This window comes from Labeo rohita, chromosome 10, assembly GCF_022985175.1.
Source record: "Labeo rohita strain BAU-BD-2019 chromosome 10, IGBB_LRoh.1.0, whole genome shotgun sequence".
Lineage (NCBI taxonomy): Eukaryota > Metazoa > Chordata > Actinopteri > Cypriniformes > Cyprinidae > Labeo > Labeo rohita.
The window spans coordinates 8,432,656-8,448,430 of record NC_066878.1 but is presented as its reverse complement, the minus strand read 5'-3'; the positions used below and the strand labels follow the sequence as shown (position 1 = coordinate 8,448,430).

Sequence of the window (15,775 nt, the reverse complement as noted above, 5' to 3'; positions counted from 1 at the left end):
GATCCTTTTGCTACTATTGGCTTATTAAAAAAGGTTCATTCTGAACGAGGGTGATTTATTCAACCCTTTTATTCATCCTAAACTACTTCAAAACGTTCAAACGTAAGCGAGCTCGCCAAAAAGGGATAGCTGGAAGAAAGATGCAAGCTCACACACTATACATTGTTACAAAGTGCTGGGTAGCCACAATTCTGTTTCCCACTTTATAAAACCACATGAATGGATCACAATGGGCACTTTGTGTGTCACATATGCTCCTAGCAGAACAACAAAAATAACTATGTAAATTATAGTTACAGGGACTTTCCAAAGCTGTATGTTTTTGAAAAAGGCATAATAACTCATTTATACTTTACGCAACCTGACACCAAAACAATGCATATCACAACGTATGGCTGTTGATATGCCTGATATAATATATCAGGCTCTTGAAGCTTAATTGTTTGTTACAAGAACGGGCCTCCTTTTGTAGATTGTGTACACAGATTGTTCTCCTTTCCAGAAAACATAGCTGTTTATACTTAGAGCAGGAAGCTAACAGTTTATCAAACTCTTAAGGATACATACCTGTGGGTTTCAGGAGATGTTAAAGATACCCAGTATCTGCGTTAGGCAACGTCAGGTAACGTTTACACCTGGTTCTGAGTCAGCTTGGGTGTGCCTGTGTTCTCCAGTTCTGTGACAGGGCATCATTGATTCATGTGAGGAGTTAAAACCCCTGACTTACCTGGACTTCAGATGACTTTTAATTATGAATACACTTGCTTTCGAGAACCGTAAACTGTAAATAGTTGAACTGCTATTATTTTGAGGCACAAGTCTCAAATGATCATTAACATGTTCTTCATTACATAAATTCTCGTCTCGAAATACAAAACGTGGTGATATTTTAATATAGGCCTAATATGCAAATTTTGTAATATTATATGGTAATAGTTTTAGTGCTTCCCTTCTATATTGTTCGCCTGTTCCCCCTACTGGTCGCTTGAGGTAGTCCACACTACGTGCATGTTTAAAATCTAACTAAACCCTCAAAAGTGTGGTGTTTGGTCACATGCTAAGCAAGAACACCTGACCTTATTGTGCAACCTACACAAAAGATCGGTCATACGATGGAGTAGGGCTGTTAAGAAACTACAACAGAACATGTCAAACCTTATTTGAATATTAAAACCTGTTTGAACGAGCGATTTGCATGTTGGCAAAGCCTCAGGCGAAGCTCGTAACTGTAGTGGGCGTGATTGTTCCTGAATTCATCACATCACTGAAAAGAAGAGTCACCCAACAACTATCTCATTCTGACAGGATCAATATGATATTATAGACGATATTGTACAGTACGCATAATTTCAGAGTCATTTTTTATAATTGCTTCATATTGGCGCATAAAGTAACTAACGACATGTGCCGTATTACTACAGCTTAAGACTTTTTTTCAGTGTTTACATTTTTAAATGGTTATCTTTATTTACATGCATATGTATATGTGTATATATATATATATATATATATATATATATATATTACTATTATATTTTATTTTTAACAGCTGAAATGTTTAACTTACGAAATTTAGATTACATTGCATGATGTATTGCTCTTCATTAAACTGTGATTTCAAAAACACTATAAAACTCAAAACAATTATTTTATAACTTAAATTTTAATGTAAAATTTGATCTTAAAAATTCTGAATCTCGCAGAAATTACATATTGTCTGCAACTGTTGTATTGCTGTGTATTTCACAAACTGAAATGTCTGAACAGTATACTGTAAAACTCAAAAGAAACTTTCATTTTATCTTAACTTGCATTTTAAAATTTTACTTGAATTTTAAATTTCTGAAACTTTATTTTCATAAATACGTATTTATGTAAAAAAGTATTTTTCTTTAACTGCTTATCTTAAAATTTAAAATTTAAAATAAATAAACATTCATTACCCTGCAATTACTGTTGCATGTTGTACTGCAGTAAACAAACTCACAAGATGTTATAAAACTCAAATAATACAACATATAAAACTCAACTCAAAAACCAGGAGACGAATTGGAATTTTATTCATTCATCTTTATTGATTCACACACGGGACACAAACACAGACATACATGAATGGCAGAGGGGGTTCCCTAAAGTACAGGATGTTCTGAACAGTTTAAGAGGAAATGATACGACTCTGCTGTGAAAGCCAAGCAGATCACCCTGTGGTTTTTACAATGGAGAAAAACAGAGGGGGGAATTGCTGAATGAACATCTTTTTAATTTAATAACAAATACCAGTTGCACATGTTAGATAACGACTGAACAGTAACACGACAGAGAGAAAAAAAGAGTGTAGAGCAAGTGCAAATGAAGGGGTGGGCAAAAAGAACTGTCATAACAGTGTGTTGCAATAAGGTGTGTTCTTTCTGGATTCTCAAGAAATTCAAGTGGACAAAACCAAGTGCTGAACGTGCGCTCTCACACACACGCCCTTTAACGAGAACGGCTACGCAGAAACACGTCAATCACGCTCTCCGTAAACACACACACATCGGAAATATTTCTTTCATAACGACCCTCCTAAAATTAGACACCGATATCGAGACAAAAAATATTTTTAGTATACAAAAAAAATATGGTTGTAAAAATGACAACCACTAATCGACATCGATTAAAAAGCGAAGATTTTTAGAGGGGATGAAAAAGCCCAAAATGTCAGACAGCCTACAGACTGTTGTCGCCGGGCGAATGTAACAGCCAACACCAGTCTGATAAGCTATCTGACACACTGGGAGACACTTCTCCACACCAGTAAAGACACATAATGAAGAATTAACTCACTTACCAATGATGATACGAGAGGGTGGGGCTGAAAGAGGGGCGTGGTCATCAATTCTAACAATATAATGATTTAAATCCCGTTATGGAAGAATCGAAAGCTTTTTCCCCTTCATTCAACGGAGCGCGATGCGAGATAAATCGAACACAGCTTCTCTTTTCTGTCTCACCCTGATTGTGTTTCGAATCCTAGCGAGGTTCCTACCTAGACAGCGTTTTTTAAAGCATCATCGTCGCGCTCGAACGTTCGAAAGACTGTCTCGCTGGATTTTGAGACACAGCCTCACTCGCTCGCTCCCTCACTCTCAGCAGTGTTGCCATGTCCGCTTATTATAATCCTCTTTTCAGCAAGTCGCTATAAATGCTGGCAATCGCTTGATTGCAGAAAACAAGCATGTTTTAAGATTTCAAAGTTACAGGGATGTAAAACTGTATAAAACCGCATAACATTTTTTTTTTTTTTTTTGCTATATACAAGTTAACCAGATGTACATCCTATTACTTACTTGCTCACCAGATTGTTTTTAAATTCATAGTACTTTTGTATAAATTGTTACATTTGTTATTAATTCAAATATCCAATTGTACATGTGTAATATTTGTTATATTAATAATATTTGCAAAAGAATATACTTAAACGAAACATTATTTATTTAATGCAATTATTAATTCTCTATATTTTAGTTAATTTGATTTAATGTTTATTTTAAATTTCTGTAGGCCTAATCTAAACGTTTCATGCTGATCGATAAAATCGAGCGTTTCCATTGGCTTGCTTTTCTCGGAAGATCTGGCAACACTGCCTCTCATCCTCTACGCCAGCAGCGGGCAGTGCATTGAGTTCAGCGGAGGGTTCATTTAAGGTAACGGCAAAAGAAACTCCACACTGTTCCATTTTTTTATACGCCTGCAGCTTCCAGACTCACATACCAGGGCAGCGTTACAAAAAGGCACCGAAAAAAACATTTCACAAGCAATTAAAAGAAAAAAGACGCAAAAAGAAGCGATGGACAAGACGTTCGCCTAGCCGCCTCATGTTCTGCCACCAGTGCGGTGGTTCTCAATCTAGTCCCGGTGGCCCCCAACACTCCACATTTTAGATCTGACACACCCATTTCAAGACACGGAGCCTCTTGAATCAGGTGTGTTAGATTAAGGAGTCGTGGAGTTTTGTGGACCACCACTGCGCTAGCGACTAAAAACGCGTTGGATACCAGCTTACTTACACTGTAAAAGAGGCAAGATACTAACCTTTTAAATTCACAGGCAATCTGTTAGTCAAATCCAATCCAGCAGCGAGCATCCTCCAGCATGACCGGATGCTCTTCAGATGTATAGAATATAAGCGATAAGGAGCAACGCGCGAAACGTGGCAGCCGCCCACGCACATATGTGCCCGAACACACACGCACTTCTTAATCTGATTGAATGCGTTATTGCATCTGGTGGAGTGGCCCTGTAGTGAGTCATGTGGTTACACACGCACACACGCACACACACTCGTTCTCCCTCTCCTCTTTGGATCTCTGGAAACAAAACAATAACTCTAGACGAAAGGAACATTATGATTCACCAAGCTTTTAGAACGCAAGACGATCTCAGTTAATATGCATAGAGTCTTTACACTAACTTGTTAAGCCTAAATTCTGAATTTAGAATTAAATGAGCACTATAGACTAGAAGAGTCTCTCATTTTAAAAGAAAATTAATTCTGTCTGTCCTAAATGTAACAGACCACACACAACATAAGCCACGGTGCACCTTAACATCTCAACCAATGGGATCAGATATCCTGTGCAAGACAGAGCTGAGAACATGAGCATCTCAGCACAAACCACCAGCTAAGCACATTAAAAAGTAAAAATGTTAACCGATAGCTGTTACAAAAGAAATTATTCTAGCAGTAGCTCTCACAAGATTGAGGAAGCGACTCGATTTTGGGTTAAAACAGGTTCCTTGATTTAGTTTTGCTTTACGTTGCCAAAGTTTATGATGCAACATCACCATCTTCTAAAACCTGTGAGGAGAGAGAAAAAAAAACAGTGAATTATGCCTAATCTTTAATGCAGTAACTCAACTAAGGTTGAGCAGTCGCTCATGTCCACATGCGTCTCCCGGTTTCTTTAAAACAAGATTTACGTTAGTGACACGTGCACGGTGGCATCGTTTCCTCCTGCCGGTTGAACAAGCCCGCAGCTTTCCTTAAGTAACAGCAGGAGGTTCAAGTTACCAGAAAAAAAGGAACATTGTTCCAGAAACATCCGTAATCTCTCATTGTGCAACTTCATCTCTTTCTTTCTCTCTCTTTCATTTCCTCCTCCCACATGTACGCACGCACGCACACGAGCTGGAAAAGCGCTTTAGATGAAACGAACGCTTCACGCAAGGTAAAGAAAAAAAAAAAAGGTGTAGCTCTTTGTTTCCGTGCGCACTTGTGAGGGATCGGCGGCGGCAGGAATCGAGAGTACAGCCTCAGCCTCCCCCCCTCCTCTTGCTTCCCTTCCCTTCCCAACGTCCCCCAACCCTCCTCCTCCTTCTTCTTTTACTCCCAGGGGCCCCTCCCGTCTCCGGCAGCCTGCGCTGGGTTCAACAGGGTTCGGCTGCCGAGGGTGGTGGGGAGAGTTAGTGTGACGCGGGGGAGTGTCCGGTTCACTCAAAGAGCTCAGAGTATGACTCAGCATCCCTCCTCAGCCAGACCCCGAACAGGCCCCCGCGACCAACCACCGCACGGCCCACGCGGAGCCCCTGACACTACGGTCTGCCACATGCAAACAATAACACCTCAACAGAATCACACAGTAGAATAAAACCAGTCCCGAAGCGATAATTAGAGCAGGGAGGTAATTAGGATGTGGAACAAAAAAGAAATAGGGGTGCGTGTGATAAATTAAAAGGAGGGATGGAGGAAAAATATACAGAAAAATACAAAAAGCCACACTGAGGTAAATTTAAAGGTTGAGCGAAAGAGATACTCTGTATGAGTGATGGGACTTACGATTGGGGTGGCCTCTTCTGCGCGCTGCGCGCCGCGCGCCTGCCCGCCCGGTGTTGTAATTTTGCCCTCCGGGCCTCAAGGTACTCCCTGAAAGGCTTCTGTAGAGAGGCGCCAAAGAGGGGAAAAGCTCTGTGACAGAAAAGGAGAAGAGGAGGAGGGGACGGGACAGGGAGGGAGAGCGAAAGAGAGAGAGGTCACATAAATTTCACTTACCGACTCCGAAAGGTCAGTGAGTTTCCTTTACCCCGCTTCTCCTCTCTCGGCTCACAGAGAGAGGGAGATAGAGACCGAGCTCTGTTATCCCAAAAGACAAACTCAAATAAAGGAGGGAAAAAAAACTGTAAAAGTACAGCTTGTTCTGGGAACTACATATCCTAAGCACTTAAAAAATGATGGAGGGAAAAAAGAAAAACACACACAGAGAGAGACGCACACGAGAAGGAAAAAAGCTTGTCCTGAAGGCATGCTCACACAGGGAGCCATCCACACTCCCCTGTAATGTCCCTCAGCCAGGCTGAAGGAAGAAATGAATGATTTCTCAGAACTCTCACATTTATCACTGGCGGTTCCTGTAAGAACTGGTTTCAGCCAATTAATGAGGAAGTCAGTCTACGCCGTGTCATTACTGGTCGAGAGAGTGCGTAAACCCCGCCCACTTCAAGCAGGAGGGCGGGGCTCTGTGAGAGACAGCCCATATTAGGAAACCCTTTTATGAGATTTAGCCACTACCTACACTCCCCCCCCAACCGACACACACACGCGCACACACACACACACACACACACAATCAAATGGAAAGGAAAAGAGAAGGAGATTGCCCTGGCATGGCAAATTGCCCCTCCCAAATATGTCGAGGAGATTAATTAAAAATAATATATTTATTAAACTTAAAGCAAGATTCTTTAAGGTATTTACTGATTTGTTGAAAATGACACTGAATCATAAACTCCTTTTTTTTTTTTTTTTTTTTTTTTTTTACATGACCTGATGCTCTCTGACACATTTGGACTTTTGTTTTATCACTTTACAGTCATGTGGCCGATAACGGTCTCTTTGAACTCTCATTTCACAGACGCAAGCAAGCCCCTCAGCCCACTCGAGTTTCTGAAAGTGCAACTTCACGGATAAACAATAGATGAGCTCATACCGGCTATTTTGTTAAATCATTAACCAAACACACTATCATCATCCACCCGTGATGTGGGTTAACTAAAGGCAAACACATCAAGCCTAAAAAAGCGCAAAAGGAGAAGCAAAATGATGCAGGCTTATAAAGACGTTACTGAAAATCCACCATCAAAACCAACACCCACACACCTCAGAGGAGAACATACCAAAATCCAACCAGCTGTAAACACACAGAGAAGCTAGCATTAGCACATCTAAAGCCTAATCTCAGATCTAAACCTTTTCGTTTTTCTTTTTTTCTTTTCCTCCCCTCTTTTTGTCAGCGGGGTTTTGCAGCACAGGTATAGCGAAACGCTGTTGCGCTAGAACAAAGAGTCATATCAAAAACTTGTGTCTTTGTGTTTGAGAAATTGGCGGGCTCCAATCGAGCCTTGTCCGATGAGCCATGGTGAGTCAGTGCCTGTACGAGTCAGACATTACACTCCTACCAACCGTCAGAAGCATGCTACTAAAACATGAGGACTATCTCCATGTCCATAAAACAAGGATTTTCACTTCTGGAACGTTCTGGGGCAGGGATTTCTTTGGAAAAACAGGCTGGACTAAGAGATATATATCCACTGTCAACATTGCATGATCTGCTCATATTTACATTTTCAAATGACTAAATGTGTTGTGATATGTCTTGGAAAATGCTTGCTAAGAGCATATTTTGTTCACGGTGGAACCCATGCGATTTGTACAATGAGGGGCAATAAAAGTGAGTACTTGAAATATTTCCAAAAATATATCTGGCATGGCTTTGGAGTCAAAACATCTTTTATGGTGGGAAAGTATTATTTCTGCTCAAAGTGTATATCATCAGGTTATCAGAAGAAAAACAACATATAGAGTCTAAACTAGAATTAATGTGCATATATCAGTAGGACGGAAAATCCATTTTGAGATGTTACGATGTGTAAATGCTGCAGAGATGGAATGCATTTGTTTTTCACTTGCATGTGTTTGCTCATTTTTTTTAAAATATAAAATTTGATTTAAAAAAAGTGTTAAAAATCTTGCTAACTTAAATTATATAATGTATAGACACTCCAAACCATATTTCCAGTTGTAATGAATTGTTCATGCAAGTAATTATAAAAATGTAACTGACAAAACTAATGCTAAAGTTGTTTCTGTCCCGTTTGTGAGTAAAACAAAAATTTGTAAAACAAATTGTTATGGCTGCAACTGTGTAGCGCTTGGAAGATTAAAAATGTAAATTAACATTTGAAGTCAAATTATCAACTTGGCAACCCAAATTATTTATTTTTTCAGATACGTAAACAAAACTGTATTTTTTTGCAACAAGTCAACTGCTTATTGCCTGCTTTGAAACTGTTAAATTATTGTTAAAACGGAGAAAATCACTAAGTCAGGGTGTGATTTGATTTTTTTAAACTGTGAAGTAAATACTGAAATGTGCATGCAGACACACTTCTAATGTACAGTGCATATTATGTATATTATAAATACCTGTAATTTTCTCTAATTACTGTATTATTGTAAAGTGTGTAACACTGTTCTGTGTACTCTACGTTTTTGACTTATTTTGCTGTAAATGCATCGTAATTTCAGTTTCTAACTATCTATATTTCATTCTATGAAAATGTCTTTGTTTTCTTATGAAAAGAAAAGGTTTACATAACATTGCACAACATACGTGTCACTGATTTATTAAAATACTGGAAGAGGCATAACAGCTCAATCATTTACTATTGTTAAAAAACTGTATTTTATTTATTTACAACTCCCAGGGAGATAATGATGAGTCAATTAATCAATAAAAGATTTTCTTTGTGTCATATCAGTTGTTTCAGTTAAGCAGGATTTACAGGAAAGCCATGCATCATTGTTTATCAAACCTGATCACAAAACGGCTTTTTTGCAGTGAGGAAAAAGCAAGTAAAACCTTTGTTTTTTTAAAAAAGTTTAATTTTGTATAAAACATTTTAATATGTCAATTATATATCCATTAATTTACATGAAATAAAATGTAGAGTGAATTAGTAATGTTTTTAATCTCTCTATACCTTTTAAATTCAAGCACTTTAGGTTATTTATATTTCATATCATATTGTATCTCACTATTTTTTATTTTCATCAGTTAAAATCAATAAGATTAAAACACACACACAAAACTGACAAGACGCCTGAATCCCCACCAGTGTGCACGTACATCTAATAAGCATATGTCAGCAGATCAAGACCCAAGTCTTCCCACAATGCCTGGTTAACTCCCAGCTAGGATGAGTGCAGCAAGCTAACAAAGTTATCAAGATTTGCCATATTGATTAGCATTGATTAGTCACATTTAAGTGATGCTGAGGATATGTTACGTTCAGCGAAAAGCACAGGTGAGCGGACGGGTATCTGAGGTCATTTCATTAGTATACTGGCTCCTATGTGTCTGTCCATTTCCCTGCTGAGTGACATCAACAACAGGAAATGGGAGATGATTCAAACACATGCAGGGAAGGATGATGATCCTCAAGAACAGGATGATGAAGATGCCGGTCATCGGCGATATGAAATCTAGATAATGACAGTGCAGGCTACCTCTCCTCACGGCTTGTTTGACCACACAAGCTTCTGACTCAGCGGGCCTCAAGCCTTTGCTAAAGTCAACAAGATCCGGCGAGAAAAATTAAGAGGCAAAAGAAGCTATCCAGACAAGGACAGATGACAGGCTGACACACTTGAGGAGTGAGGCATGGCAGCCGAAAGGAAAACTGTGTGATTAGCTAAACAGACTAGCATGCGAGTGCACTCAAAACAGCAATTCTTTAGATAATATTAACTCAAATGTGGACAGTCGGAAGTGGCTTTTCTTAATAAACTAAGCTGTAAACACCTCAAACCAACACAAGGTAACCCCTAAATGCATAAAACATCATAAAAAACGGCTTTAAATCCCAACATAATGGAACATTAAACACAAGCAAAGTCTCCCTTCTTTCTTTATCTTGCTCCGAAACACATAAAATAGGCCAAACACTTAATTCTAACATTTAATCTTCCCATTCAGCTGTGTGCAAAGCATGCTGGGAAGTGGAAATCCCCTTCCTGAGTGAATAGAAATTATCCATGTGGTCTTGTTGCAAACGGATTAAGTAATTTTATATAAAAGTATTGAAATGAATTTATGCATTAGTTCATTTTAACTAAATAAATGGAGGAAGCAGCATTTTTTGAGCGTAAGTTGAACCAGTATAAATGGATGCAAACAACAGAATGAGGCCTTGTAACACCATTAGCTGAATTACCTGTCAACACTTGTGTTTTACAAACTGTAATCTTTGGAGAGGTGACTAAAGCTTACCCAGAAGCTTCATCATGTGAGAAGAAGCATGGGATCAGCATGCAGGAAGGTGAAAACATTCGTGGCTCTGTGTTCCCCAGCGAACAACATGGGGATTTTTGGGAGGTAAACAGGTTCCAGCTTCCCTTTCCTTCTCGTCCCTCTATAAAACAGTTAATAATTCTCAGTCACCATCTGACAACATTCTAACGAGCCATCATTTCCTGTAGCCGTTACAATTTCTGTCTTTTATTTTATTTTTTTCCCATGCTATTCATTTCCTTGAGACTGAATTCCTCAAGCCTTGAGTCACGGGTGACCTCTGACCTCAGGTCCCCTCTAAAGCTGCCAGCCAATGTTCCCTCTAAGCTGTGCATGTGCACGGTCACACATTTCGGATGTCGCTCCCGCACAAATGGGATAAAAATCCCAAAAGAATCTACGCTAAAATAATAAATAAAATGTGGGAATAACCTTAATATTTCAAAATTCAGGGTTTAAAAAAGCGATGGCATTTCAAACTCAAGCCCACTGATTTTTAGTACGGAACTGACGCTATGAGAAACAGCGTCAATACTCAGGCATGACTAATTTACGAGATAAAAACTGCATTACCAGAAAATTTCTGTCATCCAGAGAAGCAATGGATTGTTTTAATTGTTTTAGTCTGACAAAAGTTATCTTGAAAAATGGAGTTATCATGAACTTTCTTGAGGAAGACAAGACTGAAAAAAGACTTTTTTAAAAGTCCAAATTAGTAATCATTTGTAATAAAATTCAGTCAAAATCTAAATAAATTCATAATGCATATTGAATCATTTATTAGCTATAATTAACTACGCATTAATCATATAAATGCATCTAAAACACACACATATAATAAAAATGTAATAAATGCTAATTTATTAATTGATATTTAAGTCAGATTAATATCCTAAATTAATTAATCATGTATTTAATACACACACAGACACACACACACACACACACACAGAAATATGTGTATTAACGTAAAATGTATACTTTTAAAAATCTTAAAATATTTAATAAGTCCAAATGAGTGATAGTTTATAATACATTTATGTCAAAATCTATATAAACTCATAATGCATACTGAATCATTTATTATTCAGGCTACAATTAATTATGCATTTATCATATAAACAAATCTAAAACACACACACACACACACACACACACACACACATATAATAAAAATATAATAAATGCTAATTTATTAATTGATATTTAAGTCAGATTAATATCCTTAATGAATTAATCATCTATTTAATACACACACACACACACACACACACACACACACACAGAAATACATGTGTATTGACGTAAAATGTATACTTTTTAAAACTCCTAAAATATTTAATAAGTCCAAATGAATAATAGTTTAAAACAAAATGCAGTCAAAATCTAAATAAATTCATAATGCATATTGAATCATTTATTACTCAGGCTATAATTAATTATGCATTTATCATATAAACAAATCTAAAACACACACACACACACAAACATACTAAAAATATAATAAATACTAATTTATTAATTGATATTTAAGTCAGATTAATATCTTAAATGAATTAATCATGCATTTAATACACACACACACACACACACACACAGAAATACATGTGTATTAACGTAAAATGTATACTCTTTAAAAATATTAAAATATTTAATAAGTCCAAATGAGTAATAATTTCTAATAAAATTTAGTCAAAATCTATATAAATTCATAAAGCACACTGAATTATTTATTACTCAGGGAATAATGAATTATGCATTTATTATATAAATGAATCTAAAACACACACATATAATAAAAATATAATAAACACAATTGTATAAATTAAATTAAAGTCGGATTAATAACCTAAATAAATGAATTGTATAATTGATACATACACACACACACACACACACACACACACATATGCATAAATGTAAAATGTATACTGCTTTAAAATATTAAAATATTTTATAAGTCCAAATAAGCAAAAAAATAACCTATATGATTCTGAATTACCCTATATGAATAACCTAAATGAATGAATCATCTATTTAACACACACACACATATATATACTGGTTTTCATTTTTTGTGAAGACACTCCATAGACGTGATGGTTTTCTACAGTACAAATTGTATTTTCTATCCCCTTACACTAACCCACAACTTTCTGCTATTTTAGATTTGCAAAACACTTCAATCTGTATGATTTATAAGCTTGTTTCCTCCTGGGAACCAAAAAAAAAAGTCTCCACAAGGTCAAAATTTACTGGCATTACTATACTTGTGAAGACACTAGTCCTTATAATGTAGGGAATACCAGCTACACACACACACACACACAGTGGAATACATATGTATGAGCGTATAAAAGTCTAAATGTAAATCATTAACAATTATAAATGTATATTTTATGTCGATTAATAATCTGTTATTTATAATGTACTTGCCATATATTTCTCTGTTCAGGTGGATGAAGGACACGCCCAATAAAAATAGGTTGTGCTCAGCAAGCACAAAAATTAGAGGGAGCATAGCCGCCAGCTGATGAGGACGGCCATCTTTAAATAAAGGGTGGAGGCCATACACCAGTGTACGTTAAGCACAGACAGATCTACAGCTTCTCATACACAGAGACACATCTGTACACACTAATGACGTGAGAGGCTTAAAAACAGGTCTTGATGAGTTTGTCCTAATCATTCACAGTACAGGTATTTTAAAACAAAAGGAGGTCACGCTCTGCGGGGGGAATTGATAACTGCACTGCTGTTCACCTCTTGTCTGGTTCTTAGTGTCAGTTAAAACTAGCTCCATGTTACATGAGGATCTTTCCCAATGACCTCATGAGCAAACCATGAGGACGTGTCCTGAATGGAGATCCCCTCACACACACTTACACACTTACACACACACATATATTGCTTTACGTGCTCACATTCATTCCTGTTTTCTCCACCAGCTGTGCCAGTCCCATGTTTAAACAGTAAGAATGAAGTAAAAAAAAACAGACTAAACAAAGGAGAAGAGGAAGACAGAAAGAGAGGGGTGAGATCACTCCTATTTTGGAAAAGACTTATCAGCACGGGACTGGGAGACAGGGAATACTGATCTCTTCCCCTCTGGGTCTCAACACTGGCTCAGAAGACGAAAAAAAAAAAAGTAATTATAGCCCACTCATACAAGTGTCACTTCCCACCACACCGGCTAGACACTCGTCACCTCGAACGCACAAACATGCGTACACAAACCAGGCAAGTGTGAATACAAACTCACACACCTCTCACCAAAACATTTACATTTAAACTCAGATCAAAGATCCAGAACCTAATGCTGTGTAGCAGTCATGGAACATCATTAGAGATTAAAAAAAAGTTTTTCAAAGTTGTAATTAAAGAAAAATGATTAAATTTAACAAGAAAACACTGTTTCAGAAAAAAATGTACACATATTTCAGTGTGTTACCTGCCGCTTCTTTGTAATTATGTGTGAAATTTACAAGCAATTTCTGAGTGAATTTTTTTTTCACCACTGTATTTTTTTTCAGTATTCAACTTACAGACTCAACTTATAATTAATGTAAATAGAGACTGGTTTTAACAAACTGCTAAGCTAAGAATGTGATACTCTAATAAAAAAATGAATATAAGCCACATTAAAATATTTTGTAAAATGCTTTTAAAAAGAAAAAAAACATTAATTTAATTTTTAAAAAACATTAATTTAAAAAACATTAATTTAACATTTCTATTTTAATCATTTTTCAGCACTGAATGATTACTGACACTTATAAAATCAATACTGTTATAAACACATTGATGTGTGTGTCCGTGTGTGTGTGTTCAATACATGATTAATTCATTTAGGGTTTTCATATAGGTTAATTCAGATTCATATAGGTTAATTTTGCTCATTTGGACGTATAAAATATTTTAATATTTAAAAAAGTATACAATTTACATTTACACATGTATTTCTGTGTGTGTGTGTGTGTTTGTGTACCTACTTAACCATGTTTTGGGGACAAAATTGTACCCAAAAGTCAGCAAAAATGTCAAAGTCTCTAAAAACCTCCCTTTGCAGACGTCCTGATTGGTAAAACTGATATAAAAATAAACAATTTTTTTGAAATTATAAAAATGCAGAAAGTTTTCTGTGAGGGGTAGGGTTATGTTTATGTTAGAAATGTATAACTTCCTGTATATAAAAACAATATAAGTCTATGTAATGTCCACATTTAGATAGCTAAGTAAATGTGTGTGTGTGTGTGTGTGTGTAGAAATAAAAATACACTAATGTATATATATATATATATATATATATATATATATATATAGATAGATAGATAGATAGATAGATAGATAGATAGATAAAGATATATAGACATAAATCTACATATAAATATTGATGCTGCATATAAAACACACACACACACACACACACAGATGTATATACACCTATTTACAGATAAAGATATATAAAAAGAAATCTAGATATAAAAACTCATGGTGCATATTTAAATATATACTGTAGAAGTACTGATAACTGTAAAACTGCTCTTTATAATACAACAAATAATACAGATACAGATAGATAGATAGACAGACAGATAGTCTTCAAATTTGATTTAAATTTAATGTACAATTTAATTAAAAACATGTTTCTCAGAACACTGTTTTGGAACATTTTGGAACAGCTTTTGCTTCGGTAATGTCTTTACGAGGCCTAAAACGCTGCCTAAAAGCTGTCGCTCACTCAGTCCTGGAACGGCGCACCAGTGATCAAAGACGCTTTTGCTAAAATATCAGCTGAAAATTCCAATTGACGTAAACAAATCATTCCAATGTGCCCATGCAACAAGCTTAGGCACGAGAGATAAGTCAGACATCAGCTATCCTCAAAGCGAGCTCTGATTACACAGCAACACAATTCACAAAATCACTATGGGTGGACTGCCTACTGACTCACTGGAGGACCAAACATGCCCAGGATGACTGTGCGGGCAAGGCGAGGCAAGGCTGCTTACGGCTGGGCTGGAGGAGAATGGAAACTGGGGTGTCTAGTTCAGGAAGATGTGAGGGAGAAAGTTGGTGTTGCCGCAGTCCACCCTGTAATGCCCTTCCCTTCCTCTTAATCATGAAACACTGGCATCGAGACACACTGGCTGGCAAGTCTGCAATCTGTCTATTCTAAGTGACCACTGCACTGCTCTGCATGACTATAAACACAGTGAAAGTCCTTCTAGTCAGAAAAGATGTCACCAGTAAGCCAACACAGAGTTGACTGACTAATAAACAAACAATAAATAACTGTTAAGCTTAATTTTGTGATAATGAAAAGCGCAAACAAGTAAACAGGATATTTATAACGTCAGAGCAACACTTACAATGGCATTCAATATTGACGCACTTGCGGCTGCGCTGCCATCTAACTCGCTAACAGATATGAGAAATAGGTTCGTGCA

The 15,775-nt window shown here is 36.8% G+C and overlaps 1 long non-coding RNA gene across 2 annotated transcripts in view; it reads right to left on the bottom strand.

Annotated features, from left to right (window-relative positions):
* Positions 1 to 5,433: 5,433 nt before the first annotated feature.
* LOC127171674 (uncharacterized) overlaps positions 5,434 to 15,775 on the bottom strand; it is a 42,256-nt gene continuing 31,914 nt past the window's right edge. Inside the window, exon 6 of one of the 2 annotated variants that reach the window (XR_007828552.1) lies at positions 5,434 to 5,944. This is a non-coding gene — a long non-coding RNA (uncharacterized LOC127171674). Of the gene's footprint in view, positions 5,945 to 6,757; positions 10,447 to 15,775 lie in introns of those variants that run through there. The other variant, XR_007828551.1, reaches the window with a different exon arrangement.